At 36.7% G+C, this 27,625-nt stretch overlaps 1 protein-coding gene and 1 long non-coding RNA gene across 5 annotated transcripts in view; one reads left to right on the top strand and one right to left on the bottom strand.

The window, feature by feature from the left end:
- SKAP1 (src kinase associated phosphoprotein 1) overlaps nucleotides 1–27,625 on the bottom strand; it is a 256,514-nt gene that overhangs the window by 100,553 nt on the left and 128,336 nt on the right. The window lies entirely within an intron of this gene.
- The window catches only part of LOC119231983 (uncharacterized), an 87,449-nt gene that overhangs the window by 34,900 nt on the left and 24,924 nt on the right, over nucleotides 1–27,625 (top strand). Inside the window, exon 4 of one of the 4 annotated variants that reach the window (XR_008549568.1) lies at nucleotides 7,148–7,736. The exons of the other annotated variants lie outside the window; for them this stretch is intronic. This is a non-coding gene — a long non-coding RNA (uncharacterized LOC119231983). Of the gene's footprint in view, nucleotides 1–7,147; nucleotides 7,737–27,625 lie in introns of those variants that run through there. 4 annotated transcript variants of the gene reach the window in all.

Raw genomic sequence — 27,625 nt, 5'->3', positions numbered from 1 at the left:
TTTTCAAGGATTCCTTGATTACAATTTTATAATATGCTTTGCATTAAAATGACTTCAAATTGTTTTAATTTATTGTCATTTGAGTGATAGCTCTTTTTTTTTCTTTCTCTTCCTAGAAAGAGAGATGGTTTTTTAAACTGCCCCTTTTCAATAATAGAAATGTCAGAAATTAGCCTAAATGCCCAGTGCTCTCCTGTTTTTAAAAAACAGATTTTGGGGGGAAATTATTATTTTAAATCACTATTCTTTATTCTAGTAACCATCTCTATTACATAACTCCATCTATCAGGAATTATAGTTTCATTTCTGATACTTCCACACCTGCAGATATATAGGGGATTAAAAAGTGGATCAAGAAATGTCACTATAAAGCAAGCAGAGTCCTGAGGGAGAGGGCCTAGGAGACAAGTAACTTAGTATAAACGGAAGGTGCCAAATGGTAATAAAACCAAAATGGGAAGTCATGAAAATAAAATAACTATGCATTAAAAATATATTTGGACCAGCTCCTCTGTGCTGGTGTTTTGTAATATTAACTGTTTAAACCTGCTTAAAATGAGAGCTTTGAGTTCTCAAAATCCTTTAATTCGGTTAAACATCCGCTACCCTGAAAGGGCTCCACAGAATCCCATAAAACATTATTTATCTGTGTGCGTTAACGGCACGATACTGTAATTTCCAGAATAAATGCTGGGTGTAAATTGTTGTTTATGTTGGATCCTGACTGTCTTTACGAGAAACAAAGTGAAAACGGAATCTTCACAGCTTTATTTCTTCCGTTAAAGTCTATTCTGCAGCAGGAAACGTGCCTTGTGGAGTTTCTTAATGAACACTTATAAAGCCTGTTGGTTAAAACCAAGTGTATGGAATCACCTCCAAATGTATACCCTCTTTTATTTCACATTCTTTTCATTTAAATCAAGTTAAATTAAAGTGAAAGTAGCACCATTCACATCGTGATAGTTAAAGGTCTGTCAGCATTTTTATACAAAGCCTTGTCACAAGTTTATAACTTGGAAGGGACAAGAAGATATTAAGAAAAAAAAACTTAATGCAGAGACGCTTTGGCTAGAAATGAATTTTTATTAACTTTAATGACTTTTAAAAGTCACCTGGGGCAAAAGCTGCAGAGAGCTATCCTAATGATTTAAGACATTGGTTAAGATTTTCTTGGTTTTCAAAAAATTTTCAAGGCATTCGAGCTATCATATTGATTAAAACATGAAATTTTCTATGTGCTTGAATTTTCTAAAGAATACTAAGTATTAGAAATTCCACTGTATCACCCCCCCAACCGCTTCCTGCCACACACACAAAACACACAGCAAATGATTTCTTCTTTTTTTTCAAGCAAGAGGATTTCAAAGTCAAAATATGGGCAGGGCTGTGTAAAATTTCAAAATCCTTTTTGATTTATTCCCTGAACATTTGGTAATTTTTTTTCTTCCTAACCACCATTGCTAAATTCTAAATAAAAGCGGACAGTCTTTCATTGCATGCATAAAGTATTCATTTGCTATTTCTTCTGGAAAAAATAACTGCACAGCTTTTAAGCCAAGAATTTACAGTGTCTGTGCAGCAGCTGCTCTTACCTGATAAAATTGTGATGATTCTTTCTGAGCGATTATGACTTATCAGGTCAGTGACCAACAAACTATAAAATAGATTCTAACAGCCCCCAAAGGGTTGGTACAGACTCCTGAGTAAATAATATATGTAAGAGAGAAGAGATGAGGGAGGGAGAGAGAGAGAGAGAGAGAGAGAGAAAGAGAGAGAGAGAGAAACACATACACATGCATGAATGACCTACTTAGTTTATTTAGTTGATAAAACATTGCACCTTTGATTTTAATTCTGGTTTGCGCACTCAGCAGCACTTCTTGAGACCAAAAATCAGATAGGGAGACAGCAGTCAGTGCTTTTAGCAAGAACAGAGGTGCCAGAGCAGTCCTGTAGGATTTTCTGGTAGATGCTGTTTTGCCCTGGGTTTCATATAAGCCACACATTGGTTGTTACTGTGCCTGCATTTATACGCTTATCTGAAAAGACAGTCTTTGACTCCTGGGAAAATCCACCAATCCTTCTAATGAACTCTAATAGAAGGAACACATGGATGGGACATTATCATTTTAGTGTCTTGTTCTACTTAAGACCTGAATGAATAGAACAGCTAATCAAATACATTTACATTGAATTTAAAGGAAACCTTAACAAAGAAATTAAGATGTCATGATAAAAATGGCCAAAACTCTAAGACAGTTTGTGTGTGAGTGTGGGTTGTGTGTAGACATCCAGCTACTGACAACCACAACCAATATGAGGAAGGAACTTTGATCTATATACTGTACTTAAGTCAAGTTTTCCTAATTGCATCAGCTTCCCTGGAGGTCTCTGCTGCTTTATTGCTGGAGTAGATGTTATAGCATCTACTTGGCATAACAAAAGTTTATTTGCTTTTCAGATCTTGAAAACTGGATACAAATTGTTGTTTAGATTTTAAGACCACAAATTGAGTGGCATCATTCTGGTCCCCAGAGGGGACACATCACTGTGGTCTTCAGGATGGCAGCATGAAGTGAGCATGGTAAATCTCAGGTAGTGAGCCATCTGACCTGTTACTAAAGGGAAAGCTCTCATCTTTATCTCTCTGGAGATTAGCAAGGTCAGACTAGAGAGAGAGTCCTGAGGTGAGGATGAAGTGGATGCTGCAAGTCCCACAGAATCCCAGAGTCCAAGGGGACTATTATGAGTCTATATCTCAAAACTCTAAGGTCTGGACTATTTTTTCTGGGTCAGAACTTGGGTCTCAAATTGTGGCAAGACCAAGAATGAAGTAACAAGGAAAGGAGGTAGAGGAAGGAGAGATAAGTGTAAGAATTGAGATGGTTTTCCAGAGATGAGTGTGGGATGTTTGCCAAACAACCAACATATTCTTGACTCAAGACGGTGCTAGCAGCTTTATGAGCAATGGTTTCATTTCCCTCTAAAATTACACAAGTGGAATTTCTTGGTATGATTTTATAGAGACCATATGATGTAATTTTATAGAGCCCATTTCTCCAGGGGGACCCAAATTAGGAAGGGGTTAGGATAGCGACCATTCTTAGGCATAGGTACCCAACTCGTCTCTCCCCACCTGGCCAGGTCCCGCTGTGTTCTATAGAGAGTTATCTTCTTCTCAACAACTGTGGAAGGGACCAGGACCAATATCATCTCACATCTTCCCTATTTCCCCTGAGAGACCAAGAGATGCGCTGGCTGCCACCAAGGGGAGGCAAAGGAACAGAGTTCAGATAAACTTTTGATAAAGTGCCATAGCAAACCCCTCATCAGAAGGTAGGAAAGGTCACACGGTAAAAAAAAAAAATAATAAGAAAATATAACTGCTTTCTTATGAGGAAAATATTATGAGTTCTTCCCCTTTTTCAGTTTTTATGGAAGGAGATTCTGCCAGTTCCTTCAGAAAAAAATAAGAAAAAGTAGTTTTAAAATGAGATTATGCACCTTCAGGGTGCCATTAGGAAGTTTTACTGTACTGAGATGACATGAAAGCTCTGGAATTAATATCCCTGAGATGCTTCAAACCTGCAATAGCAATTATTGTACTACGTGTCCCTGGATAAATAATAGGGCCATTCAACTAATTAGCTTCAATGATTTCAGCTCCCTGTAAATTCTCTCTCACTCGGCTATAAAAATAACACTAGGAAAACTTTTGGTAAGAGAAACTTCTTTCAGGAAATGTTTTCTTTTCTTTTTCCCCCTTCAATTCATAATGCACAACGTGTAAAGTAACTTTCATTCCTAATCACCAAACTAGAATGGAATATACAAAATTTGTACATTATTAATTGCCATATGTGTCTGTTGAATGTATTGATTTAAATATCTAATTCATGACTTCCACATAAGATATGAATGTTTTGAAGAACTAAAACTAGATTCTTGATACACACTGCAATCACGCATGCGTGAACAGTTGAACCCCCAAGTGCACATATACATATATGCATGATTAAAGATAAAAGCAAGAATTACTTATATCCACACTTCATTACATTATCACCATGTTATTTAGAGAATTTTGACAACATGCTAGCTTCCTGATGGTGCTCAAAGAACATTAATTCACTCTTTCACATTTACCGAGTGTCTACCAGATGAATATTTTTTTTCTGTATGTTTTCCTGGAAGAAAAGTAGATTCACTTATACTTGATATTATACTTCCTTACAGTGACAAGGATTTCCCTACTTCTGTCACCCAGAAATACCATTAAATTTTACAAACCCAAAGCAATAAGGATGTGAACTTCAATAATGTAAGCAAATACAATTCTAACTATATTAACAAAGGTCCTAACATCTGTGGTATGACCTCAAGAGCCCCAGATAGCCTTAAGTCTTGAGGTTATGTTTTGCTTTTCTTTTTTCCTTTGGGTAAATTGCTCTAATTTCTTTATTTCATTTGATGGGAATATCTCTATACATTGAAATGAAACAGAAGCTCCTCCCTGGGGTGGGTTAGTGCTCCCCCTTCTAATGCTGAACGTCATCATAGCGGAGGGTCTAGTGAGAGGCTGATGGTGATCAGCTTCATCCCTGGTGAAGAAATGAAGGGGAAAAGAACCTGAAACCTCTTATTGGGCTTATCTTGTTTTTAATTAACAGAATAGAATTAAAATTTAAGCCAGACAAAATGACTGGATCTTAAATCAGAATCATGTCTGACAGTGGCCATTGCAGTCATCTGTGCTCATTAGTGGCGGCTGCACTACTTTCTGGGCCTCCCACTTTGTTCCACGACTTATAGGCAAGTTCTTTTTTATTTTTTAGCCACATAAAGAGGATTTTCCTTCTTTCTGTACCAATATGTGGCAAACCCATGTATGAAGACAGATGTACTGCACATCTCTCTGAAGACTACAGTAATAGATAAAAAACCACGACTTTCCTGTGAAGCAGTATGTGATTATGAAATTCAGAATGATTCCTGTAAAACTGATAATCACATAATCTGAACTTTCCAGTCAAAAACTTGAATGTTAAATTTTTCCCCTAATTTAAGCAAAATGTGACCAGAGGGGATAGTTTTTGTTTTACAACTATCCCATGTTATTCAAACATTCTAGATCCCCTACCTCAAAATCTACACCCTTAGAGCTACCTAGGAGATTTGTAATATCAACCCCCATAATTTTTCCTTCCAAGAGATCTGCAGTCTCAGCTTATGAGAAATGCGGCTGGTTCACCCTAGGAGAATATAAGTCATAACGTTTGTTTTGGAAATCTATTTTACCCAATATTTCTCAATGAAATAAATTGTATAAATGAAATAAAACTGACACTGCAATATTTACTAAATTGCTATCGTCTGCTCTCTGCTTAACACTCTGACTATCACTGGTTTCTCCTTCTTGTTCAGTTTAACAGGCAAGAGCAAAGGCAAAGCCTTCTGCAAAGAATGCATTTTTAAATCAGTATAAATAAGGTTATAAAATAGCCAGACTTTGCATAGTTTTCTCTTTACTTGTTATCTCTATGCATTTGTTATTTTCTTCATATCCATGTATATTCTTCAGTTTACCAAAATGAGAGAGAGAGAGAGAGAGAGAGAGAGAAAGAGAGAGAGAGAGAGAGAGAGAGAGAGAGAGAGAGAGAATGAATGTGTTAGAAGTTCACACATGGAACTAGATCGTGAAGTCACAGAGAGGTAAGGAAGAGAAAAAAATTCAAGTAAATCAGTTCCATAGAATGACTTGATATTACATGGTGAAAATTAATGACCTGGCGTTAGATGGTGAAAATTTAAAGTGAAAAATATGGAACATGCACAATTGAAAATGATTATCAATGAGAAATGAATACTTAAAGATGTGGACACATAGCAAAAAAAATTAAAATTTGAATACCCAAGTGTATGCATAAAAGGAAATTTAAGTATTGTTGAGGGCCCACACAGTGCAGTTAGTAGCATTGCACAGTAAGTAGCACTGCTCAACATACTTTTGTATTGATGATGGAGGAAAGTAGAATGCTACTAGCATCCCAGTCCTTGTACTTTTCAGGGCAGCTGTAGGCAGTGTTCTCAAAGCCTCATGAAGAGATATCTCCCTGTTCTCTTTGGAGACACTGACTTGTGGACCAATCTATTCATCAGAATTCAGAAAGTCTTCTAAAGGAAGGAGGGTGAAAATGGGCAGGAGCTCTGACGGCTCCTTTGGCAATTGGAGGTGGGGAAGGAAGGAGCCAAGCTATAAATAAAAAATATTTCTAGAAATGGTATGTGGTTGATGCATTATTAATGATTATGAAATATATCTCAATACGGAGGGGAGAGTGGCCACATCTCAAGATGGAACAGAGCCAATATCACAAGACACTGGGTCCAGACATTGTTGGCACTTCTATGATTTTAGAAGGCTTTAAAATACCCCTTGAAGTCAAAGAGGGTTTACCTGATTAAGCACAGAGATATACTAAAGAATGAATAGCAATAAAGAGATGAAAAAGCAGAATGTTATTTTGACGCTCTCAATTTTTAAAGCTACCCACGACAACTGAATGACAACCTAGAATATAACTTTAAAAATAGTGTAATTAAAAATTTCTATATTGATGCATTTTAAAACAAGCTTCATTGCCTGCTGAGTGTGGAAAGTACTGTAGCTTGCTTGTGTCAGGTCATAGAACTCGACAAATTCCCAGTTTAATGTTCCCTGATTTAACCACTAGTTGTATTCTCTGTTAGCACATGCCAGGGTTCAAAAATGTTTGCCTTTTTATATTAACCTGTACTCACAAATATATATCTAAACAGTATTTAGCCATTTTATTACGAATACAAATCTTAGATGTGGCACTATAAGCTATTATAATTATAGCAGTAATGCAGATATGGGTAAAGATGACCCAAACAGGTGACAGATGGTCACAGACTTAAGATTTATAGCTGCAAAATGAAAAATGATGTAAAAATATATAAAATAAAATAAATAAAATAAAAAAAGATTTATAGCTGTAAAACATCGTGTCACTTAGAAGGGTATATTTGTGGCACATCCACGGACTGTATGTCATGGGAGAGGGAGATGAGTACTAGGTTAATATTCTCTTTCCTTTTTTTCTTTTTTTCTTTTTTTTGCTAGCTAGATGGGAGATTTAGTCCTGCTGCCTGAATTTGAGGGTCTCTCACACTGCTCATCTGAACAATCAATTTTTACTGCTGGAGAAGATAATAATGGTAATAACACTATAGAAAAAAAACTACCATGACCCATAACTGTAACTTATTACAGTCTTTTAAAAAATAACTGTAGTGTGTGGAGCTTCTTCATTTCTTGAAGCAGAAAAGGAGCTGACAGTTGGAGCCTCTGAGGCTGTCTATATATCTCCTGAATGCATGGAAGAGGCTGATCTGCTCACAAAGGGACAGCCGCTTTGGGGATGGCCACGTGGATGAGAAAAGTGACCCAACACTGGAAATGTGCTGAGGACAGTCACCTTCTGGCCTGCCCGTCTTCTTGCACCAAGTGCCAGCAGAAAGCTCTGTCAATGTGACATGCTAGTGTTTATCATCCTACACCAAGAAAGTCAGGATTCTTGGTCAGTTACAGTGACAGTCTTATGAAGTAAATCTTCAGTATTCCCACCAGAACTGTCCTCTGATGGTGCTTTTTGTACTGAAATTTCAAAGATCCCTGTTCATCCAAATAACGATCATAAATAAAATCTCCCATAAAGCCTAATATGTTCTTCTATTGCATTTATCAGAAAGGATGCAAAATATAAAGCTTTATTTCATCCTAGGGCATGGATTTCCATCTGCTTAACAAGAACTCACCTGGTTTCTATGTGATGTGAAAGAATTGCCCCTATAAGACAAATTGTATCCCAGACACTTTCAAATGAAGTGGATTCACCAAGCACACCGTTTATCTTCAGATCTGGAAGCCTTCCTTAAAGCATGACTTTGCAACAAAGGAGGTTTAATGCCACTCCACTCTGTAATGCACTGCATGCTAACAAGATTTATATACATTACTGGTGCAGTTAAAGAAACTTGAATGACTTGCAGTTTCTCTAGATGAGATTAAAAAAAATCTTAAAAAGTATGTGCAGCATACAAATGAAATCAGGTTACATTAGAAGCTGTTTAAAAGTACAAGCATAATACAGCTTGTGTACCAGGAACGGAAAACACTGCAAAGATTTGTTTTACTTCTCTTAGACAACCATTCTACAGCCACAAAATATAAACAACCATAAAGTTACAGCTGCTTTTAAAATGTCACTTAGGGACAAACTGTATAGATGGGAAATTAGATAGTACTGAATGGTTTTAGAAAAGGCTCAGCCCTATACTCTGAACTACTGGCTCTGCACTCATGAAAAAGAGTAAGATATTTCTCATCACCAATCATATGTTTTCATATGTAGTTACATACATCTATAATGTAATCCAAATGATTTATCAACTTAAGAAGATTAACTAACACCAAAGATTCTTAAAAATCGAGTCTAGTTACAAGGTATGAAAATTGAGAAAAATGAGGTAGGTGAAGTTGGGGGAATAATTAAAAATTTAGGCAGATACTTGGATGTCCATAATTTAAAAAAATGGGAGACTCTACAGAGCATGCTGCAAAAATGACTCCAGCTAAGTCTTCTAGTTAAATAGACTAAGACAGGGCAATATACTTTTAGTGGGCTGAATAAAACATAGAATAACCTATATTAAAAAAGCACATAACAATGTCAAATCTTTAAGCTTCCATCCAGGGGATTTGCAATAAAATGAAATCATTAGGCAAAGAGTGGTCACTGCTATGATGAGAAGAAAAAATAACTCAAAATTCACATATCTATTATTATATTAGAATAGTCCACTTTCTTCTCTACATAATAACATTGGGCATTAAAGAGCCATTTATGCATACCTTATTATTTATGAAATTACAAGTACACACAGTGTCTGATAACTCATCTCTGTGTTAAATAGGAACATATATTGTTTTTTAAAATGTCTGTCTTTTACAATGTGCGAGGTAACAGCTTTCCATAGCATAATCATAAGTGCATTATATAATGTGCTCTATATGAAGGTATTATGACTACAGCAATGTAAACCTAATATAAATATGAATAAAGCATTTAGGAATGGTATTTTCACTTAGACTGTTACCTATATAATTTGTAGCCATACAATTATCATAGAAGACATACTACATTTAAAGAAAAAAACATTTCCATGAATGTTAGTAAAAATCCTATAACACAGGTATTTCTCTAGCAATTTCGCAAAATCCATGCCTTTAAAAAACATGAGAAGAATCCACAATGCCACCTACAGTATTCTTGACAGTAATCTTGCCTTGCAGGAAAAAAATATCAGCTTTATTTGAAAAGCCAGGTGCATGTAAATTTCCAAACTGCAAGTAGGTGGCAGTGGAGACATTTCTGGACGATCTTTCTCAGTTGGAAATGTAAAAGGAGGAAAAAAGCTTCTGAAAAACAAGTTACAAAATGTACTAAAATAAATAATGTCTTGAAATGTAACCTTCCATAGCAGATCACCATTAAAATCTAATAAAATATTGGTCATTAGGGACCAAAATCCCACCAAATCCCTTAATGAAGACAAGCATGGACAGTGAGCAGCATGGATGATGAAAATTAGGGGAAAAAAAGGAAAGAGAATGTTTGGCTAGTTGATTCTCACAAAACTCGAGTAAGAATTAGAAATTTGATGAAGACAAGAAACTCCTAGTTTGGCAGTACAAACACATAAATTTAAAATTACTAAGCTAACATTTTAAGAAGCCAGTAAGAAATCTGTCTGAATATAAATTCAGGAGGAAGGTGAATGAGTTCACTAGGATTTGGTCTTTAATATAGAATATCAATTGTGTCCATCAAAAATCTGTTTACAGCAAGAGGCTATTAAACAATGCAGACATATTTAAAGTCTGCTCAACTCTAAACAAACACTGAAACATTAGAATAAAACCACCTGAATTGTATTTTATAAGGTTAATGAGATGTTAGTTAGATTAGTTCTGTTCTCAAGTTTACCTGCAAAGACAAGGAGGGTCGTTAAGTTATCAATTCAATCTAATTGATTTGACCTGTAGAGATCATATTAGAAACTGGAAAGTGTCCAGAAATAAACTCTGGAGGTAGGGGTGTGTGTGTGTGTGTGTGAGAGAGAGAGAGAATATACATGGAAAGAACAGGTAAATGGATTGTAAAATTAAAAAAAAGAAAGTTAATATTATTCATATCAGATTCACCTTGTGAAAAGAAAGTAAACATCCAGATCAAAGTTTTTCCACCCCATTGTTACCTCTTATCAGTTTTTCTCCCTGCCTTAATTGGGGAACCACACACACAGTAGTGGAAGGATGTAAGAAACCCAGTAAAAACAAAGGCCACATTCCCAGTTGTACTGTACCCCCTTCCTGGAACAATCTTCTATTCATCTAAGATTCAATTCAAAACCCACCTACCACAAAACACCTCACAATCCTCCATGTGGAATTAATCTCTGACAATATAAAAAAAAACTTTTATTATAGTAATTATCACATCCTACTGTTTGAGTCATTTATATTTGGGTCAGCTGACCCTCCCTCCTTCCCATTTTGCAAGTCCCAGTTGTGCAGGGGTCATTCCTTGACCGTTTTGGGCAACTTTTTGTTGTCATGCTCTCCAAGGAGAGATTTTTCATGTCTGTTTACTCAAATTAGTTGAACGGATTACCTAAAAAGCTACAGTTTGTGAGAATTCTGTGTCTTGCTGACCAAGACAAGGGTGGCATGCCTGTAGCTTATCTTGAATAGATCCTCAAAAAAACAGGAAAAAACGTGGCACCAAGCTTCCTCCTCATACTCAGAGGAATCCTAGGAAATCCTGAGAGTCATTGCACTGGTCTCGTAGGAACAGTAGGGGGCGCTTTACAGTCGGGGATTCAGGCGGAGGATGTGCTGACCGACTTTGTTGGTGGGTGGAGCCTGCAGAAAACCTAGTCATTGTTTTGGTGACCTTTAAAAATGTAAGCAGCAGGGGGCATAAGTCAGACCTTGCAGGCAAGGTTGGATGGCTGGGGAAGGAAAAAACTGTAAAAATTCTAAAAGCAAGGGCCAGCCTGAATCCAGAATTCTTAGAATAAGGCAGAAATTTCCTAAATAGAAGTAATAGAATTTGTTACTTAGATTTCCATCATTAAAAGAAATTTGGTGTGGTCCTTCTCTACAACTCGCCTTTCCTCCCTATGACATTAGAGATTACTCTCTTTTTGGTGGTGGTCTGTCGGGAGTAGGGAATAAAACCCTGTACACAATGAGCAAATATTGAAAAAGTTCTGTAAAAATCTCCCTGGAGAGAACAAAATCTCTAGAAGTTGTTCTTCCTTTCAGAAAAGTGTTGGATCAATCTCTCTCTTCTCCAGATACTACATAAAACTCAAAGTGAGGCTCTATAACTAAAACCAAGTTTAGTGAGGTTTTGTGTCTTGCTTCTAATTGCCTGAAATACACTGGACATATTGAGACATTACTACTGAAAATATCTAAAAATATCAGGTGTGTGGCTGCATAGACAGAAAGCGGAGGGCCCAGTGGAGGTGTCCTCTAGTGAGTCACTGTGGAAAATGTCCACCTGCAGGAGCCCTAGTCAGGTGAGAAGAGTATGTCTAAGGAGAAGGAATCATTGCCTGATTATAGTCCCAACCAGGACATTTCTGGTAGTTTTACAAGATACCAAGAGATAATAAAAGTGACCTGGCTAAAGGCATATATAAAATTTGACTAGGCTGCATTTTAAAGAATGATTGAAAACTCTAGGAGCTCAGCGTCAGAATAAAAATGGCATATACTTAAATGTTGGAAAATTGCAGTTTTGGATTACCTTAACCCATAAAATATTGTCATTCACTGTGGGCAGCAGTGACATTGCATTTTAGTTTCTCATAAAATATCATGGTATAGTTCTGTTTAATGAGTGAAGATTTAAACAACTAAAAGAAACAAGTGTATTGGAATATTACTGCTTGAAGATTTTCCAGTCCTATTGTATATTTAAAATTTCTTATCCTGCTAAAAAAAAAACCCATAAAACAGATTTTGTGAACATATGTTTTATGAGTCAATGCCAAAATAAGAGTGGTAAATCCCTCAATCACAGACATAATTTTTAGAAGTCAACACTTAATTATTCAGCCTGTGGATTTTCCATGTTTCCCTGCCCCTCCTCCTTCCCTGTGTATAGATATTTCACTGTACAGAAACACTTCTTTTAGAAAGTGGGTAGACAAAAGAAGTTGAAATAGAACTGAAACGATGATTTGGATACTTCGAATATCACTTTGAAATATTGCTGGCTAGGAAAAAAGAAGTTGAAGCGAAAAGATAATCAAGTAAATTAAGAATTGAAGCAAAAATAATTAAAGGATAACTTTCATTTCAAACAGTATTCCATGTGCAGTTTTTTTCCTAATGCCTTTTTAAAAGTTTTGGAAAATTAATTGTGGCGAGGATGTTTCAAACTAATGCAGAAAATAGATTTTCATTTCAAAAACTTTCCCACTTAAAAACATTTAATATTGACTTCTAGATTCATCAGCAAAGTAAGATCTTGTCACTAACTACCAGCAGGTGGTGGTATTCACAAATAGGGTACAAGAAATACCGAAAGGGCTGTGAATATAACCAATATGTGGTTCAGATTTATGGATTATGGATTTTAAAACATTTTTAATGGAATTGTCAGCACTCTGAAACCACTTCCATTCCCATCTGTTCCATATGAATGTGGAAACTCGGAAGTTGCCTTAAAATATGTGCCAGTGGAAAGTTTCACATTAAAAACATCAGATCTTTTCATAAAAGAGAAAATATTTTCTACTTAAAAATATTTTACATTTCTATGTAACAGTGCACTTCAAACAAGCACAAATATTGAGCCTCTTCCAATATTTTGGGAGCATCTAGGTTTGGAATTTGGTCTTTTGTCTATTCAGGGCAGACATGTATCCAGAAGGAGCACTGACTGTATACTTCAGCCAAGCTAACCTGAGTCAGTGCTGAATGGCAAGCACTGTGTACACACAGTTGCTAGGGAGAAAATATGTCCGTTCTTGTCTCCAAAAATAAAACTCCCAGGTTTCAGAGGATACAGAAGCAACAAGAGGCGGTGAACTCCAGTCATCGAGTCAACAGCTTTAGGGGCTTTAGGAACAGGCTGAAATTATTTGGTTTTGACCGCCAGATGACCTCCATTGCTGCCCAGTCTGATGGACAGTCAGACCATTAGTTCTTTTAACACACATTCTTTCCCTGAAACACAGACACCACTCTGCGTTCGCACAGAGCAAGAGAGGAGAGCAAACGAGAGCGTCTGAAAGGGAGAGACAGAGATGTGCAGGGGCAGAGAAGCTTCTAAACCCGTGTCGACCCTTCCACTGGCCAAAGGCCTGAGGCTAGAGGAATTCATCCAGGCAAAGAGACATCAGATAATTTTTCAAAAAAAAAAAAAAAAAATCCAACTTAAAAATCTGACTCTAGATTGCAGTTAGGCAAAATTATACCTAAAACGTTTCTGAAACAAAAACATGGGGTGCTTAAAACAGAGATTTTGTATTTTCTAAAACAATTTGATTTCTAGCTTAAAAATTAGCAATCCTATTTTTTTAATCTACAGATCAGAAATGAAAAAATCATACTATGCCCCACCTAATATTAGTTAGGACTTAATACAGTTTTTTGCAATCTATTTAATGAGCATCATTCCACATCACTGTGGTATATGAGATTCAAAATACATTTTATTTGCCCTTTTTTTTAGTATGCCTATGCTTTGATGTATGTGAATAAGAAATGGTTTTCCTATTTCGGCAAAACAAACCAGGAACTAAGCCTTGCTGAGTTCAACAACCTATTAATCCAAAGCAAAACCGAAAAGCATAAAGATTATACTCTAAAGAGGCGCATTATAGATAGTGAACTTTACCAGGAAGGGGTGAAAGAGGAGGGAGTTAAAAAAAGGTAATTGAGGAGAAAGGTAAAATTTTCTGTAGTTGAAATCGTTCTATCTTGAAATAAAACAAAATTTAGACTTACATTTAATCAGATTTAATACACACACAAACACACACACACACGCTCACAAATAAGCCCTCTCTCTATCTCCATTTTCTTGTGGCTTGGCTGACAGAATAACGCTTGTCCCCAGCCTCTTCTGATTTTCCTCTTGGGATAAGAGATGAGCTATGCTGCAGTAAATGAGGAAACATCTGTTTGATTTTTTGAAACTGGCATGGGAAGCTGAAGTCTGAATCACAAATGCCACTTTCACAAACAGGTCTCCCACAGGAACCTTACTAAAAACTCTACTGGGGTGAGCTACAGCTCCGGTGAGTGATGGGTAAAGCTGCTCTACTCTCTGGCTATTTGAAACAATACACACTCTTTATAGGATTTGTCTGTGGTGGGATTTAATGGATCCCAATCTGTTAAAGAGAAAAAGTACCTGGACCCAGTTTTAATTTGTTAAGTTAATTCATACTGAAGTCCAAAAGACTTTAAAATGAAGTTTGCTTCTAACAGACGGGGAGTCTTTTACTAGCAAGAAACCTATGAAACTATGGTGTGTAACCGGTTGCTACAATCAAGAAGACACACAAGACTTCAACTATTTTTTTAGCATGTTGAGACAGTAGTTAAAAATCAGTACACTGTTTCTCGTTTTATTATAATTCTGTGTTGCTGCCATCAGCAGAGTAGGTAACCAGGAACACCACTTAGCTAGTGGTGTGCCTGACTCACCTGGCCTGTAACCATTTCACTGCTTTGCCCTCAAATAAGGAGCTGCCTCAGCCCAGAGGTGAACTCCATGGGCAGGTGGGACACCTCCCAACGCCTCTTCTATTAGACCCTTCCAATCTGTACATCTTTTCAGATTGTCAAAGTTTTTGGTTAACCTTATTTTTTAAACCTCTTTTCTTTAGTGATTTTTCTTGTTATGAAAAATGACTTTGGCTGTTTGATTCCTCTCTTGGGATATTTACTCATCTCTCTCTTGAACAGGGCGACCATTTCCTTGTCAGTGCTTGATTTGGCTGACATCGTTGTGTGATTATTAACCTGCAAGTGTGCTGGAAACATTTTAGGGGCAATCAAAAAAACAAAACCAAACCCAGCTTCATCAACTGAAATAGTTGCCAAAAATAATAGATTGTTAAAGATATAATCAAACATGTCTTAATGTCAATGACTGACACAAACATCACACTGTCTATTTCTACTTAGCTTTAAAAGGCAGGGAGCATTTATGTGGGGAAGGAGTTTCTTTACTGTTTAAAGGTAGTTCCCACCTATCAGAACAGATGCAAGGTTCCTGTCAATTAGATTCTAATTATTCTGTGTACATCAATAAAGATTGAAACTGTTAGTGGAAGAAATCAGGTCTGTGCCTGGAAATCAACTAAATTTTAAAAAGTCTTGTTGCTTTTTTTATTCCTTGATTTCTCATTCCAAAAATTTCATCCACATTTCTACCTCATAATTAGTAAAGAGGATTTTTAGGTGAGTGATGGTAAATGTTTAAATACACATGAAAACTGTCTTTCTTTCCGTGGATATGACTAATACTAAACATACATTACTTCCACTGGTTCAAGGAAAGTCGTCACAAAACACAGCAGATGACAGAATCACACACTGAATATTATTTTACCAGGAAAAAAGCAATGGATAGCAATCAAGAATTATTTTTCTTAAATTTGTCTTCCACATCCTTCTCCTTCCTCAGGTCTCTGAATGCTCATAGGATATTTTTAAGATAAATCTTCAGCTTCTGAATTACAAACACTATAAGACTTTCCTAGGATAAAATGAAATTAAGATGTGAAGAGTTTTTTAGAGCCTTAGAGAGAAAAAATGAAATTAGATACTTCTCTATATATACAATTTAACCTAAACAATACCTCGATTTTACTTCATTTTCACAATCAGAAAATAGCACTTAGCAAAAGGAACAGTAGTTGGAGAATTCTGCCAAAATCAATTTTAATTAAACACACACACACTTTAATGTTGAACATGCCCCTTTAATCAATGATTTGGGCTGTAAGGTGACATGATCAGCACTTACACTTAGAATTACCACTTGATACTATTAGATGCTCTGTCCAAATTATTGCCCTATATTAATCATTAATAACTTAGAAGATAATTTTCTAAACCTCACTTATTTTTATAAAGGAGGAGCATGAACACTGGCTTAGCTTCATTTGCCATTATTAAAATGATTTGTGACTAATTTAATAGCAATTCATTTGATACTCTGCTTACAAAATTACCTACCATACTACTTCTCTTTCACCTTAAGTATTCTATTCTTTGGCCTTAAGAACTGAGCCTTGGGGAAGTTTAGGAAAGGTAATTATGGACCCAAAAGGGAGGACTGACAACAGATATCAACAGCCGAACCAAGGGAAGTGAAAGATGGAAAGGCACACCATTTCTTGAGAGATTACATGAGGCTGTTTTTAGGTATCTTTGCATTAGTTCCTCTTGTATGTGTTATTATGCCCATTTTATAGATAAGAAAACTTAGTATCAGAGAATTTACATGACTTGCCTGAGACCACACGGGTAGTTAATGTAATAATCATTCCAGGGTTTGGAATTCTTTACAAAATTAATCTCATAAAGAACTTAAAGGACAGGTATTACTGTCTAGAATTTCAAAAAAGAAAACTCATTTGAAAAGGTCTCCAGTCTAATATAATAAGCAGATTATAAAAATGGGAAGAGGGTGCAAAGTATCGGTTCTGGATAACCCAACGATTAGCAGATAACACCTCAGAATGGCAGGTTGAAATGATAAAGTGACAATACTTACAAAAACCTACATTACATACTGTGCTTAGTCCAGGGAGGCCCTAAATGGCACAGTTTTCCAATAAATGAACTTTACATGCCCCTGACTTACAACCCCCCGAGTTACCACATCTAATTTATACCCATTGCTGCCACTGCCAACAGGGAGACTGTGAAAACACTTAGGAGACTGAAAATACTTTATTGGTACAGTGTGGAGTTTTAAATTTAATGCTGTACCAACTAAAACCACACACACACACACAAAAGGAGAGAGAGAGAGAGAGAGAGAGAGAGAGAGAGAGAGAGAGAGAAGACTTCTAGTGCACTTGAGAGAACAATTCTAAAATTTATAGGAAAAATATAAAGGTTCAGTAGCATTTTGAAATTTTGAAAAAGAAATGTGATATCATGACTGACAACAGACATTATTATTAAACATTGTAGAGCTAGTGTAAGTCCTACTACTGGTACAAACATACTTAGATCAATGTAATAGAAAAAAAGAACTCCTTTTAGGGCCTCCCCGGTGGCGCAGCGGTTGAGCGCTGGGTTGCGAAGCTGCCCGCGGCCTCTGCGGCGCCGGTTCGATCCCCGGCTGCTCCCCGGCCACAGGAGGAGGGTCCCACATGGCGCGCAGACCTCTCCTGCCGCCCGCTGCTCCCCTCAGCAGTGTACTTCAGTCCTTCTGCCTGCTCTGCTCCCTGCTCTGGCTCTGGTGAATTCTCTCACCCTCCCGCTCTTCTGACTGTACCCAGTGCATGTATAAACAAAACAAAAACAAATCAAATAAATAAATAAATAAATAAAAACATGCCTCTAAAAAAAAAAAAAAAAAAAAAAAAAAAAAGAACTCCTTTTAGACCAGGAAAAAGAATAACTATAAGAAAGTAAAAATCAAAATCAACAAACATTTATGAACCAGAGACACTCTATGGGGGTTGGGGGATGGGGAAAGGAGGGATGGGGTCAAAATAAGGGGGTTACAATTGTATGGGGAATATAAAAATAAAATTCAAATTTTAAAAAAAGAACTCCTTTTAGATGTAATAGATTAATAAATGATAAATAAGACACCAAATTAATAAGTGATGCTGATAAAAGTGGCATTTTGAAATGAAATCAATTTGGGATCTCACCTCACAGTAGATATCAAAATAAATTTCACTTGAATTAAATATAAATATATGGAAGTCAAATTACAGAAAACTGGAAGAGAATTGGATTTTTAACAAATCTCTGGAGGAAAAAAAGGACATTCTAAGTTGGAAGTGGCAATAACCAACTAGATAAGATCAAGATAAAAAAAAAAACCTTCTGTGGGTAACAAGTATCAGTCTATACCAGGACTAAGAATGTTGCATAAACAGGAAGTTTCCAAAAGCTGATCCTGAGAGGGTCAAATTAATCCCTTAGGGGTTCATATTCTTGTCTAAATATATGTTATTTTTTAAAATAAATATATGTTAATCCACACTTGCCCAAATTATTGTGTTTTTTGTCCTCTCCCTGAAATATCTTTAGAGACTCATTTATATTTTCAGAAAATAAATATGTTTTGAAGGATAATGGAGATATTAATCACTTACAAGATGGCACAAATTAATTCAATCAGCGTAACTCCTACCTCAAGCTCAAATAAGCCTCACTATGATAAAGAGAGGTTTGAATGGTGGGGAGGGAGTTGTGAGCACTGTTATTACTGAGTATTAATGAAAGCAACTTTATTGTATTTTCTGGGTCCTAAAGTCATAGAAACATATAGTAAAAATAATATAGAAAATATTAATAAATAACAATTACCTACAGATCTCAACATCTGTGACTTTTCTTTCAGGTATCTCCTTTGCATACATTCACACATACATACCTAATTTTAGCAAAATTGAATCATTCTTTAAACAGTTTTAGGACTGCTTTTTTTTACTTTCTAAAATGTCTTAATTATTTTTCCAAAATACCTAGATTGTTATTATTGTGCTTAATTATTGCCTATTATTTATGATTGGACATGTCATAATTTATTTAATTAATCCTCCATTGATGAACACTTGGTTTTCCAACTTTTCTCTATAATGATCAAGGCAGGAAGAATGACATATAGCATTGTTGCCTACTATTTAAGGGCAGCTCAGAATTTGGTCACTTCAACTACATTTTCACTTGAGTCAGCCTACTTGGAAGGGAGCTTCTCCATGTAAAGACCATTGTTTCTACCACAACTTTTCCTTTTCACTTTCCTGCCTATTCAGTCTGAACTCTTGGTCACTCAACCCCTCAGTCTTTTGAGATCATTGAGCCATTTCCAAAGCCTTGAGTCAATTTGAATATTTGGGTTTATACTCCTCCTGGGCCATCGAGCACATCAGAAAGAAACACAGTATTTGACTGATTTTAAATTTCTTTAAATTATTATTGAATTTTCTTTAAATTGTTACTCTAACCTCATTTAGGCTCTTAGTGTTCTTCAGGAATCCTTAATTTTTTTTTTTTTTTAGATTCCACTTCTTGTTTCCCATAGAGGCTGCACAAAACTTGTGATTCTTTTTAGTTCCTACTCTATCTCTACTTTTGTTTTATTTCTTTGAGTGATTCTTAAATTTTAGTATGTGTAACTGTCACCTGTGGCTTGAAAATAATGCACATTCAAGGGTCCTTTCATCTAATATCCTGATTCATTAAGTCTAGGGTAGGTCCGAGAATCTTCAGGTGATTTTTATCTTTTCTTATTTCTTCCAGTCCTGCTTTCAAAGAGGAAGAGGTTCTATCCCTTTCTAAGGTTAATCATTCCACTTGCTATAATTTCCATCACCTCCTTTCTCCAAGACAATGCTCCGTCATTTATCTCTCCACTACCCACCATTTTCAATGTCTCCTCTTCTAGAGCTCTTCTGCTTGAAAAGGTTGTTTCCCTCTGGTGAAAAAAAATCTGCTTTTAACTCCAAATCCCTTGCTGCTGCTTTCTTAGCCCTTATTACTTTCCTAGACTTTTAGCTAAAGGAGTCTATAACTGCTGCTTCCTGTTAGTCACCTCCTGTTACTTCCTTAATCATAGGATTTTTGCTTCCATGTAAATATGTTCTTTCAAAGTACCCAATAACCTACCATGCTCATCTATGCAGGATGGGACACTGCTGGCCCCCTTCTTGAGTTAATTTTCTGTCTGGAATCTCCTCTGACCTTTCTGAAAAACTTTCAGGGTATTCTTCTTAGCTCCTCTGTCTGCTTCTTCATATGCTGGCATCTCCCATCTAATAGCAGATGATTGAATAACAAAACATGCCTATTACAAAATACTAAGGTTGATTGGTCCCCAATTTCTTGCAAAACAAAGTCTGAACTATTAACAGGAGATTATGGGAGTGGGTTAAGAGAAGAGGAATATTCCTATTTTTCACAATAACCCTAACTTACTTCCCCAGTCATTCTCCCTACAGGTTCTCCAAAATACCAAGTATTTTCAAACAACTTGCCTTTGTTTCCTGATAGCTTTCTCTTTTTAAGATAACCCTAATTTCATTATTTATTTGGTTAAATCTTACCTATCCTTCAAGGTTCAGCTAATAGCACCTCCTCTGGGAAGTCTTCCTTGATTTCCTTGGGCAGAATTAATTAATTTTGTTTTCCTTATACTTTACAGAACACACTAATGTGTATCAATTTGTTATCCATTGGCTTATCATATCCTTGAAGGCAGGGACTGGCTCTTGGGACTCTTTTCATCTCTAGAGTCTACATCCGTAAGTACATTTCAGAAGAGTTAGGAGGCAGAAGAGGTGCAGTTGCTAGAATGATGAGTCTCTGAACTTATGGTTTACACTTTCCAGCTTAATTTCCTTTGTTCCATACACTGTACTTGCCTAATCATTTCAAATGAAACAGTCTATAGAGTTCTAGGTCAACTTCACTCTGGGTCAGGTAACTTTTCTTATTTCTTATTCTCTAAATGAAGGAAGGGGAGAGTAATGTTCCCATTGCTCTTCACAACTGAGGTGTCATCAGACTTTCAGAGGTCTTAAAAGCAATTCAATTTTGCTTAATTGATAGATGTTTCCTTCAGAAGCACAGACTGAGTTAGCTGTATGTATCTCTCTGTAGCTTAGACACTGGGATTAAAACGAAGAACCCTAAAATATCTTATGCAATTAAGTGCGTTGAGCTCTTTATGTGACAGACTTTAGGTACAGGTTATTATCACTAACAATGGAAACACTGTCTGAGGTTAAGTGCTTCTACAAAATATTTTCAAAATAATATAGTCAATAAACATCATAGGCATGAAAGGGAATTTAAGTTTTTCTTTTAAGAATATTTCCTTTAAAAAAAAAGAATATTTCCTTTATAATATGAAAATTATTTCAATTATAAAACACATTTTCCAAAAATTAAGTAAGAAAATGCTTTTGATTATACAAAAGTTTGGAAAGTGAAGTAAGATCAAAAGGCTAAATTTTAAAGGAAGCTGTTATTTAGTTAAATTCATCAAATGAACATTAAATGGCAGCTCAGTATTAAAGCTGCATTTTCAGAAAATTAGATACTTCATACCTAATCTGTGCTTTAGAAGGGCACAAAACTTTAAAGTGACAGATCTTCTGTAATTTATGAATAATCTATTTTCTCTGTATAAAATTAAATATTTAAAAGTTTGATTTACATGATGAGTATATAAAGCATTCCTGTGAAGAAATCAGTCAAAAAGACTTAAAATCTGAAGATGTTGAATTGATTTCCTTTTTGGGCAATTTTAAATGGAAATTTGGATTTGAATTGGCACTCAGAACAAGTGGAAAGAGTTTAGCAAAGATGATAGAAAAGTACCCTTCATGAGGAAAAAGAAAAACATCAAACATTTTCACTTAGAGGTGAAATATAGGGAACCCGAATCTGAGACACACAGCATGGAGGGGGGAAAGGAGATCAAAAAAGGAAAGGGAAGAGCACAAGGGACTATGGTGATGGCCCATGGGTGCTGTGGTGGTGGGAGAACAATGGGGGCTACATTTGAGGGGTGTACAAAGTCAAATATTGCACAAAAATTACCAATGATGTAAAAAGCACATTTAATTATTTAAAAAGTAGGGATGCTCCATCAGCATTATTTGACCTACGAGAAATTATCAGTTGCTAGTGGTGATTACATACGTAGTAACCTCAACGTTGTGGGGACTATTAAGCACCCTCTACATACTTCAAAGGAGAATTATGTTTTGGGTTTGTATTCTATTCCTAAAATACTGTCTAGTAGAAGAGTCTAACTTAAAATTACATACACACACTAACACAAACACTCACTCTCACATACACACCCATCTACTTATCCTCCTAGATACAATAAGTTACTGTCATTGCAAAACTTTCTTTGATATGTCAAACACTTGCTCTTCTCTGCTCCCATGTTACACCTGACCATTTAAAATAATTTTCTTTTATCTCTAGTCCTGCCCCCCATTCAGGATTGAGTTCATCACAGACTAGGATAAGATTCTTCATTCTGTATTCTCAGCACTTTCAGTATTTCTGAGACAGTAGATGCTCAATAATTGTTAGCTGACTGGCTGAATTAAATGAAAAAATAAATTACCTATAAAAATCCATGCACAACAATAGCCAATAAAAGTGACATGAGGGTGAAGAAAAGAATGAAATCATGAAAAGTCTTTTGGATGTGTTAATGATGTTGACTCTAACTCTAAGGATAACTGAAATCTGTGAATAATGGAAGCATGGTGACTATACTCAAAGAAGCCAAAAGTGAACTGAGGGAGTCTAGTTGGACGATTAGTTGTCTCGATGAGAAATGGTAATGGCATGGGCTTGGGCAGGAATGGTAGGGAAGGAGAGTAATGGATGTATCAGAGAAACATTTAGAAGGCAGAAATGATTGTGTCTGATGAGGACTGGGTAGGGTGCTGGGGTTGGTGAGCAAGAGAGGAGGGCAAAGATAATAGCACCATTTAATGAGAAAAATTAAAAGAGGTACAGGTTGAGGCATGGTAAGTACACTTTCAGGCACGTTGTCTGGTGTGCTGGGGAGACATCCACTTGTTACTGTGAGGTAGGAATGACTCCTATTCTCCTCCTAGACACAATGAAACCCAGGCTGAGGGAGATTACATATCTTGTCAATTGGCTGAGCCAGGAGTCAGCCCCAGACTTGCCTTCCAAGTTCAGGCTGTTTACTCCCATGCCACACAGTGTTATGATGCTTTGTCATAGCAAGAAGAGTTGCCTTCTGGCTTTCTTCTTCCTGAGGTTTAAGTGTGTCTCAACCGAGGCAACCAAGCGGGAGGGTGAAGTCACTTAGCTTCCAAAGCAAGGCAGTGGTATTCTTGAAATCTTCCCTCCCACACATGTCTCTGCAAACAGATGGCAGCAAAGCCATAGGGCACTGGAGAAAGACACAGAGCAGAAAAAAAATGGAGGATCCTCAGGGCACTGCTAGAAGTGCAAAGGTCTTGTTCAGGTGAAAGAAAATGTGTAATAAAATTCACCGGTTCAGCTGAACAGGTAATTACAGAGTTAATAAAACAAGAATTCCTGACACAATAGATTCTAACACTGCCATGGGTGTCATAGTCACTAAGTGACTTTTTAGTTTGCTGATCATTGATCCACTAGACACTAACAGCTCCAATCGGATCAATGCAGGATAACATATGAGGAAGACTTTTGCATGTTAAAAATCTACTGGAAATTTTACATGAAAGAGTTCATTATCTGGGTAATGTGACCTGTGTCCAAATGATACATGTGGACCATTTGTCAGGTTTTTTAATGGCAAAAAAAGAGAATTTTTTCTAAAAGCTTAATTATGTGAGAAATTCCACTGCCGAGAAATTGAAGCCACTTGGGCGTCATGAATGTGCAAGCGTGTTAATTTGAGAGCTGTGATACCTAAAGAGGTACATTTTTCTCTCATTCTCCCAGCTTCCCTTTCCCAACAGGGTCACCTCAGTCCCTCCTTTCCTAGGGCCAGTCAGCATCCTGTTCTTGGGTCTTCCTCTCTCTAGACAGCTCAGTTTCACTTTTCCTGAATCCCTCTGTCCTTGCCCACAGTTTTTCTACGAGTTTGTCTTCTAAGGCGACCATTTAACCCAGGTCCCTTATGTGATCATTATCCCCTCAGGCCCTGTGGTTACATAGTTTTACCAGGAGAGAGGAGATAGATGGGAGAATACAGATGTGGTAAAGTACTCAAATTTGGTTTAGTTCTAGAAAGACATACGGTCTAGAGCAATAACAATAGGCTCATTCATGGAAGTCAGACACATCAAAAAGGGGTTTGGAGAATATATTTTTTATCTTTGATTTTGAATTTTTACTGAGATATAAGTTACCTGAAAATTTTTTTAATTGCACAACTTGATGGATTTTCACAACTATACATATATTTGTATAATCACTACCAAATCAAGATATAGAATATTCCCATCACTCTAGAAAGGTCCCTTGTGCTTCTCTGCAGTTAGTCCACCCCTTCTATCCTTAGCCCTGGCCGCCGCTGATCTATCTTTCTATGGTTTTGACTTTTTAACAATGTTCTGTCAGTGAAATCATACAATATCTAATCTTTGATGTCTGAATTCCTTCAATTAGCATAAAGCCTTTGAGGTTCATCCATGTTGTGATACGTAGCAGTAGTTTATCACTTTTAATGCCAAAGAGTATTCAATTATATGACTAGCCCAAAGTTTGTTCATCCACTCACCAAATGATGCACACTGGGTTATTTCCAGTTTGGGAGTATTATGACCAAGGCTCTGTAGCCACTCAAAAGAGAGTCTATGTTCAGAACTAGAGGGTGGAAAGCCACCACCCAAATTTTCAAGCATTCACTGCACTGGAGCCCAGTCAGGGACGACCTCTCCCACCCTCTCCTGACTGCGCCTATGCCTGTGACACTCTCCATGTGGAGACAGCGTGGTCCACATCAAGCAGTACATATGTAGGCTGGTAAGCAGAAGCTGCACACCTTCCAGCGATGCTTTAGAGAAAGCCCTCTGTACTCCCAAACTAATTAAGGAAATTTATTTCTAAGGAAATCCTCTAATCCAGATAACTCTAGAGGGAGGACTTGGAAAATAACTAACATTATGGCCACTATCTCGTGGTCTAAAGCTGAAGTGCTAAGGTGGGACTTAAACTTTTTCTTAACCATAAGGGTTGTCCTTGGGACAGTACACATTTGTTATAAAAGCAATGAAAAATATCTGGCAATGGATGTGACTTTACATTCATATTATTTGGGAAAGCAAAAATCAAAAACAGACATAAAATATCTATTACTATCTACTAATTCATGCACAAGTAAGACAACATAAAACAACTTATCTAGTTTATCATAGGCATATTTTTTAGCACTGCAGGAATAAAAAATCTGAAAAAAAGGACTAAATGTAATTAAGAACACATGTTCTAGAATTTTAAAAACTATAGAAGCATAACTTGATTCTTTGTGGACCAAAGGACAAGAAAGGCAAAGAAAACTGAAATCCAAAGATAATATAAATTTGTCTTAACTAACAATGTCGTTTAGAACATTCTTATGTTTGCTTAAAGTCAGAATATTACTTATATTTTTCTACTTAATTTTATCAGATTAAAATTATTATACACATTTCGAACATGTGTAAATATAGAGAAAATAATACTTATAAATTTCCTGTAATTATCAACTAACTTCAACAATAATCAACTCACAGTCAACCTTGTTTCTTCTGTACTCCATTCACTTCTCACCTCTACCCAAATTTCTTTTAACTGTGAAATAACTTCACATTTTCAGAAGAGTTGCTAAAGTAATTCAGAATTCCCACATATCCTTCACTAGCTCCCCTCCCATGCTGACACATTATATAACCACAGTACTACTGCCCACACCACAAAACCACTTTTATTTTTCTCTAAGAAAAACTGCACAACTTTTGGGCTCCTCTGCTGAATGCAAATCCACCCATTTGAGGGAACAATGAGGATAAAACACCATCCACCCTTGGCAACTTTGTAATTCCTTGTAATTATTTTTTTAATTTGGCTTAAAAAGAACAAGTACTTTAAGATCTCTGATATTGCCATAAACTAATGAAATTTTTAGTTAACAAGATGTTTGGGAGAATCAAGATCCTATTTTAGGGAAAGAATATGATCCAATAATTATCCAAACCCAGAAATACCAATAAAGTTTTGGCCCAGACACATTGGCTGTTTCTAAAATGTAGATAATTAATGTCAAGAGACTCCTGCTCTAAATACCCTTGTAGGATGTTAAGAGCAAATGAGTTTCCTTCTGCCACCCAGAATTCCATTATTAATCAAGAAATAATAGGAGTTATAGGAGCCATCAAAAATTTGGGGTCCTTGGTCTAGGAGTTTTCAGGGGTGATTCCTGCTTGGTTTCCCCAGGCAGGAAAATTCTTTTGCTTCTCATACTTCTAAAACAGTACTTAGTAACCACTTAAGAGCCAGCAGGGTTAGTATGCTACTTTTGTTTGTAGCTCCAGTAAATAAGTGAACTACAGTAAGAAACACATCTGAGGCCATTCTGGAGCTCACAGTTTTGTCCAGGTCATCACAACGACCACATAGCTGAAGCAACTTGAGAAAAACTCCAAAATAGCATTAGCAACAGTGAAAAATGAGTTCCGTCTTTAGACAAGATATATAACTGATGAGAGTATACAGAGAAAAGTTGGGTGGACTAGGATAGAAAACCAGAGAGTTTCCTGAGGGAAGATATATATAAAATTGTATCTTAAAAGCACATGATTAAGGCAGCATCACATAGTGGTGAAAGCCAGGATTTGTGCTGGAGTCAGGCTGCCTGTGTTCAAATCACAGTTCAACTACTTTGTGCTTATAATAATCTTAACTGCTATCAGATGCAGCAGGCGTGGGCCATAAGAACCCACAGAGGTGATCAAATGTTTGTTGACATGGTTGACTGATGATATTTCACCCTAACTATAATTTGGGGGGCAGCAGGGGGTGGGGTCTCACTGGTTGTTGAATCTCATTCATGGGAGCAAGTGAGAACTGGTTACAAGCTACTGCTCCTTTCCATTTCCCTCAGGATGGGGAAGTATCTTACATGTCAGGAAGACAGTGTGCTCCCAGTCTGATTAATTGGCCCTCTGTTTGGCCTTTTTATTCCTTTCATTTCCCATGGGCTGAGCTCCAGCCAGGATGGAAAGGGCACTCCAGCCCAACTCCTGAGATCTAGGCTCCACCTCCCTCCAATTCTGCGGGAACCCCCCTGATGAATATCCCAGTTGCTCACCTTATTCTTTGAATACAATTATTTAGTCTGTTTTGATGCCATTCCCTGCCTGGTCCTCTTAGATTAAATCTTCTACATTGAACTTTGCAATTGTTTTCCCAGCTAGAATTTAGTTCACAGGAAAAGTGGCCACTTCCTCCCTTTCACAGCCCTACATCTTCCTTTACCTCTCCTTCTGTTCCTGCGTCTCCGTAGCTCAGTCCCACACTGTGCCTTTTCCAAGTGGAAGCTACCAACGTGTTGACTGGCCAGCCCAACACCATTTATAGTTGTTCTTATTTTAATGAGGAAATCAGTTATAATCATATTTTTTAAGTAGGATATGAACAGAACTGCTAATAAAAGGAGTAATTTGTGAAGGTCAATTTCATTTAAGACATTCCATATCAAATAGGAACAGACCACTATATGGGTAGTTGTCAGAACATGTAGATTAACTGCCTGTCTTAGCATAGGTTTTGTACAAA

The sequence above is a fragment of the Talpa occidentalis genome, unplaced genomic scaffold (assembly GCF_014898055.3).
Source record: "Talpa occidentalis isolate TD23 unplaced genomic scaffold, MPIMG_talOcc4v2.1 talOcc4.7, whole genome shotgun sequence".
Classification (NCBI taxonomy): domain Eukaryota; kingdom Metazoa; phylum Chordata; class Mammalia; order Eulipotyphla; family Talpidae; genus Talpa; species Talpa occidentalis.
This window is presented reverse-complemented; position numbering and strand designations above follow the sequence as displayed.